The sequence below is a fragment of the Bison bison genome, unplaced genomic scaffold (assembly GCF_000754665.1).
Source record: "Bison bison bison isolate TAMUID 2011002044 unplaced genomic scaffold, Bison_UMD1.0 scf7180017864498, whole genome shotgun sequence".
Lineage (NCBI taxonomy): Eukaryota > Metazoa > Chordata > Mammalia > Artiodactyla > Bovidae > Bison > Bison bison.
This window is the reverse complement of record NW_011495057.1, coordinates 11,094,518-11,100,939: the sequence shown is the minus strand read 5'-3', so window position 1 is coordinate 11,100,939 and position 6,422 is coordinate 11,094,518. Positions and strand designations below refer to the sequence as shown.

At 37.3% G+C, this 6,422-nt stretch overlaps 1 pseudogene across 1 annotated transcript; it reads left to right on the top strand.

Moving 5' to 3' along the window:
* Positions 1 to 3,067: 3,067 nt before the first annotated feature.
* LOC104980324 lies at positions 3,068 to 3,572 on the top strand (annotated as a pseudogene). The gene has a single exon (XR_824247.1). The product of XR_824247.1 is annotated as a 40S ribosomal protein S25 pseudogene (transcript).
* Positions 3,573 to 6,422: the final 2,850 nt, after the last annotated feature.

The window sequence follows — 6,422 nt, the reverse complement described above, 5'->3', positions numbered from 1 at the left end:
AGAAAATGTAAAGAATGTGCTAAAACAATTTTAACTTACAAAACAAAACATGTTCTCTATCAAAAGGGTGGTACATGAACCCCTGGGAAGGGGAAATGGTTTCTGAACATGAACACCTCCAAGGGTCTATAAGATCAAAAATATTTTCATAAAAACACTGACATTTTTAATTGCCTTAGTGTGTTGTTCGCAGTGTTAGTGCCTTATATGAATCAAGGCAGTGGCACCAAACACACTAGTTTTTACATCATGTATTCATGATGGGATTACATGGACTTCCCTGGTGGCTCAGACAGTAAAGAATCTGCCTGCAATGCAGCAGACCCAGGTTTGATCCCTAGGTATGGAAGAGCCCCTGCAGAAGGGAATGGCTACCCATTCCAATATTCTTGCCTGGAGATTCTCAAGGACAGAGGTGCCTAATTGGCTACAGTCCATGGGGTCACAAAGAGTCAGACATGACTGAGCTACTAACACCCAAGTGCAGAGTCTTTGATTACGTAAGATATTAAGAGAGATCTGTAAAGATGCCAAACAACACCACTCCTCTCAATGAAACATTTCTTAAGTTATTTTCCACTAAAAATATTAATGTTAATGTAATGAGCTTAATATTCTATCTGGAAACAGAAAACTGTTGGTGTAAAGTAATGCTAAACAAACATTCATGAACTTTTCAAAAAGGTCAGAAAAACAATTTAAAACCTTAAAGGTTAGGGATTTCCTTGGCAGTCCAGTGACTAAGACATCACCTTTCAATGCAGGGGTTATGGGATCCCTGGTCAGGGAGCCTAAGATGCCTCGTGGCCAAAAACCCAAAACATAAAACAGGAGAAATATTGCAACAAATTCAATAAAGACTTTAAAAATGGTCCACATCAAAAAAACTTACCAAAAACAAGAGGGGGTGGGGTCTTAAAGAGACAACCGAATAACCTAGGCAATCATATAAAAGCTATTCATCTGCTAATATTACAAATATTGTACTTTTTTCTTCTCAACAGGATGACAATCAGCTGATTATTCTTTATAAAGATTATTTTTAAAGATATTTTTTATATAAAATTTTTCTGGATAATTTGTAATTCTTGGAGACAAAGACAACCCTCAGAATGGGAGAAAATAATAGCAAATGACATAACTGACAGAGGATTAATTTCCAAAATATATAAGCAGCTGATACAACTCAATACTAGAAAAACAAACAACCCAATCAAAAAGTGGGGAAAAGACCTAAACAGACCTTTCTCCAAAGACATACAAATGACTAACAAACACATGAAAAGATGCTCAACATAGTTCATTCAGTTCAATTCAGCCGCTCAGTCGTGTCCGATTTTTGCGACCCCATGAATCGCAGCACGCCAGGCCTCCCCCTCCATCACCAACTCCCAGACTTCATACAAACTCACGTCCGAGTCAGTGATGCCATCCAGCCATCTCATCCTCTGTCGTCCCCTTCTCCTCCTGCCCCCAATCCCTCCCGGCATCAGAGTCTTTTCCAATGAGTCAACTCTTCACATGAGGTGGCCAAAGTACTGGAGTTTCAGCTTTAGCATCATTCCTTCCAATGAACACCCAGGAATGATCTCCTTTAGAATGGACTGGTTGGATCTCCTTGCAGTCCAAGGGACTCTCAAGAGTCTTCTCCAAAACCACAGTTCAAAACCATCAATTCTTCGGCGATCAGCCTTCACAGTCCAACTCTCACATCCATACATGACCACTGGAAAAACCATAGCCTTGACTAGATGGACCTTTGTTGGCAAAGTAATGTCTCTGCTTTTTAATATGCTATCTAGGTTGGTCATAACTTTCCTTCAAAGAAGTAAGCGTCTTTTAATTTCACGGCTGCAGTCACCATCTGCAGTGATTTTGGAGCCCCAGAAAATAAAGTCTGACACTGTTTCCACTGTTTCCCCATCTATCTCCCATGAACTGATGGGACCAGATGCCATGATCTTAATTTTCTGAATGTTGAGCTTTAAGTTAGCTTTTTCACTCTCCTCTTTCACTTTCATCAAGAGGCTTTTTAATTCCTCTTAACTTTCTGCCATAAGGGTGGTGTCATCTGCATATCTGAAGTTATTGGTATTTCTCCCAGCAATCTTGATTCCAGCTTGTGCTTCTTCCAGCCCTGTGTTTCTCATGATGTACTCTGCATAGAAGTTAAATAAGCAGGGTGACAACATACAGCCTTGACGTACTCCTTTTCCTATTTGGAACCAGTCTGTTGTTCCATGTCCAGTTCTGTTGTTTCCTGACCTGCATATAGGTTTCTCAAGAGGCAGGTCAGGTGGTCTGGTATTCTCATTTCTTTCAGAATGTTCCACAGTTTATTGTGATCCACACAGTCAAAGGCTTTGGCATAGTCAATAAAGCAGAAATAGATGTTTTTCTGGAACTCTCTTGCTTTTTCGATGATCCAGCTCATTAGAGAAATGCAAATCAAAACTACAATGAGACACCACCTCACACCGGTCAGAATGGTCATCATCAAAAAGTCTACAGAGAATAAGTGCTGGAGAGGGTGTGGAGAAAAGGGAATGCTCTTGCACTGTTGGTGGGAATGTAAATTGATACAGCCACTATGGAAAATGGTATGGAGATTCCTTAAAAAACTAGAAATAAAACCATCATATGACCCACCAATCCCACTCCTAGGCATATACCCTGAGGGAACCAAAATTGGAAAAGACACACATATCCCATTGTTCACTGCAGCACTATTTATGATAGCTAGAACATGGAAGCAACCTACATGTCTGTCAACAGATGAATGGATAAAGAAGTTGTGGTACATACACATAATGGAATATTACTCAGCCATAAAAAGGGACGCCTTTGAGTCAGTTCTAATGAGGTGGATGAACCTAGAACCTATTACACAGAGTGAAGTGAGTCAGAAAGAGAAAAATAAATATTGTATTCTAATGCATATATACGGAATTTAGAAAAACGGTACTGAAGAATTTACTTACAGGGCAGCAGTGGAGAAACAGAGAATAGACTTGTGGACGTGGGGAGAGGGGAGGAGAGGGTGAGATGCGTGGGGAGAGTACCATGGAAACTCACATTACCCCTTTTTGTCCGACATCTTAGCGAGGCTGCAGTGGCTGCAGCTGCTCTCCAGGCTTCGCTATGCCGCCCAAGGACGACAAGAAGAAGAAAGATGCCGGAAAGTCGGCCAAGAAAGACAAAGATCCAGTGAACAAATCTGGGGGCAAGGCCAAAAAGAAGAAGTGGTCCAAAGGCAAAGTTCGGGACAAACTCAATAACCTAGTCTTGTTTGACAAAGCAACATATGACAAACTCTGTAAAGAAGTTCCCAACTATAAGCTTATAACTCCAGCTGTCGTCTCTGAGAGACTGAAGATTCGTGGTTCCCTGGCCAGAGCAGCCTTTCAGGAACTCCTTAGTAAAGGACTTATTAAACTGGTTTCAAAGCACAGAGCTCAAGTGATTTACACCAGAAACACCAAGGGTGGAGATGCCCCAGCTGCTGGTGAAGATGCATGAACAGGTCCCACCAGCTGTACATTTTGAAAAATAAAACTTTATTACATCAAAAATAAAAGAAACTCACATTACCATAGGTAAGATAGATAGCCAACAGGAATTTTCTATATGGCTAAGGAAACTCAAAACAGGGGCTCTGTATCAACCTAAAGGGGTGGGATGAGGACGGAGATGGGAGGAAAGTTCAAAAGGGAGGGGATATATATATATACCTATGGCTGATTCATGTTGAGGTTTGACAGAAAACAACAAAATTCTGTAAAGCAATTATCCTTCAATAAAAAAATAAATAAATCTTTAAAAAATTGTAAAAAAAAAAAAAAAATCAAGATTTTCCAAACAAAATTGTATAGAAATTGAAGAGATCTTCCAGATGTAAACATAACTGTTAAATTTGTACTGAATACACAATAAAGACAACAGGCTCTACTTCAAAAACTCTGCATATTAACTCCTCATCTCCACAGTGCATAGGTCAGAGGCTACACAATTTGTTCCAAACCACAGGAAGGGTATCAACTTGCACAACCATCAAAACCAGGCTATGTAGTCCAAGAAGCTAGGCTTGGTTGTTTTAAGAGCTTTTAGTACCCCATGAAGATACATTTACTCCCTTCTTCTGTATCAACTGCAGCAGCCCTTTTAAAGCTTCTACTGGTAGTGTTACACACTACTGCCGGAAAATACAGTCCTGACATATTTATTAAAATCTTGTTCCTAACAAAATGCCCTTGAAAACAGTATGAGAAAGGTCAGTTTCTTACCTGGTTTCAGTGGAGAACCATTTAGTTATACTCTTCACCTGTTTTCCAGTTATTACAAGAGGAATTCCAGTCAGTTTTCAGGTTTTATCTAGACTCGGAACCACTAGGAGTCAACATACATGAAAAAAGAACCACTTGTAATTCACTTAATTTTCACACACAAATATTTAAAAGCAGCTTTAGAAGCAACTTTTTAGCTTTACTGTTTTGGAAAAGAGACAAGTTATTATAGACAGCTGCAGACTAAAAACTGATCTACAAATTTCAAAACACTATTGAACAAAAGTTAATAACTATTAATCAAAAAGATATAATCTTTACTGAGTGCTTCCACCTGTAAGAGTATAAAAACAGGAAAACAATTTGTGATTTTAGTGTTGAGTTGGCAATCAAACAAGAGGACTTATGGGATTCTCTGTATCCTTTTAATCTCTTGATAAAACTCATTTCTATTCCCCATCTTCTTCAGAACTATACTGCCTAACTAGAAAATTACACTGTAAACTAAGTGGTATCACAGAATGAGTTTTTAATTCATATTTCTATTAGTTTTATACTATATGTATTCACATGTATTCTAGGCCACACCTTTTCTACAAATACCACCACCTCCAGAGAGGGTTTATTCTTTGAGTAGCAGCCCTAAAGGGGTTCCTATCAAGTTATGATTCACTGAAGATTGTAATACTCACTAAGCATGCAACAGGTATATGACATTGTGCTTGGCAATACATTCTTATAACCCTGATACCTTATTTAAGGGTAACTTTTCCATTTAAAAATGTCTGTTAACCAGTTAACTAGCTTTCTGCCTGGTTGCTATTAAATTGCAGGGCTTGAAAACCCTGCTGTGTGAACAGTTGATAAAATAGTTTTATAAGTTGATTAACATTTGAAATAAAGATAAAATAGGTTTGTAAAGTTATTCCCAACATACAGCATCAGCATGTGGTAGCTTTCTCCTATCCACGTTTTTAAATGCAAAATAATGGGTTATCTCCTACGTGTCTTCCTGGGTGAGTTATGAGATTTAAATGCTTTCATGTTTGCCTCTAGACAAAATTTTAATTAGACACACAAGTAGGAGAAAACCATGTTTAATTGAAAAATAAAGCAATGTATCTCAAATAAGACTCTGCTTAACAACATAAACTTTTGAGGCCTGTTAAGTGGTACTGTGAAATTTAGGTGTAAAGCATCAACAGTTTCCTCCCTATTCCTAAACCACTGATCAAAGGACGGGAGGTTTTCAACAAGTATTTCCATATTGAGGAGTTCCCAGGTAACAGCAAGTAAAAGTTGGTATTTTCCTTATGAAAAAACTTTTATGAAAGACACCAAAACAATAAAATGATATTTAACTAATCGACAAACTTCAAAACACAGTTTCATCAAGATGATCTCTACAATTTTCCTTTAAAGAAGTTCTCAAATCTCAGAATGGTTTTACTTGACATACTGGAAGTACTAAATTCTGAAATAAAGTACTAAAGTTATTGCTTTAAACTGGAAAAATCTATGGTCAAAAGTCTTTTAAAAAGGGTTCATTAAACAGCTATTCTTATAATTACACTCATGTAACTGTGGAGAAACGTTCAAGCACATAGTAAACATCACTCTTTAGGGTGACAGAAACAAGGCGTATGTTAAGATGTATGGTTTTTTTGGTGATTGCTATTACTACCCATAAATAAAGTCATTACTGTTTGAAAAAGGTTTTTACAAAACTCCGTTTCAAAATTAACATTTTTATTAAATCAAGTTAAAAAAACATTCACTGTAGAAAAGTCAACAAGGGTTTTAACAAAACCAAAATATACCTTTTTATACAACATATGTATATATTAGCAGCAAACTACTTCTGAGATTTTATGTTCTTTTAGTTATTTATTTTAAAGAAAGCATAAACAATTATATTAGTATGGAATGTCAGCTAATCCACTCTTCAGCTTTATTCTGTGATTTGGGCCTTCTAGTACAAGTTATTTTATGATTTTTATTAATGAATACGAAGAATGAACTCAATTTTGACTAAAATGTAGTGAAACAGAGTGGCTGGTAGGATCCATCTCACTACTATAGTCCCGCATTATCTTTCAGATAACAAATGAGCACCATATAAACATGTAATTGTGTAGG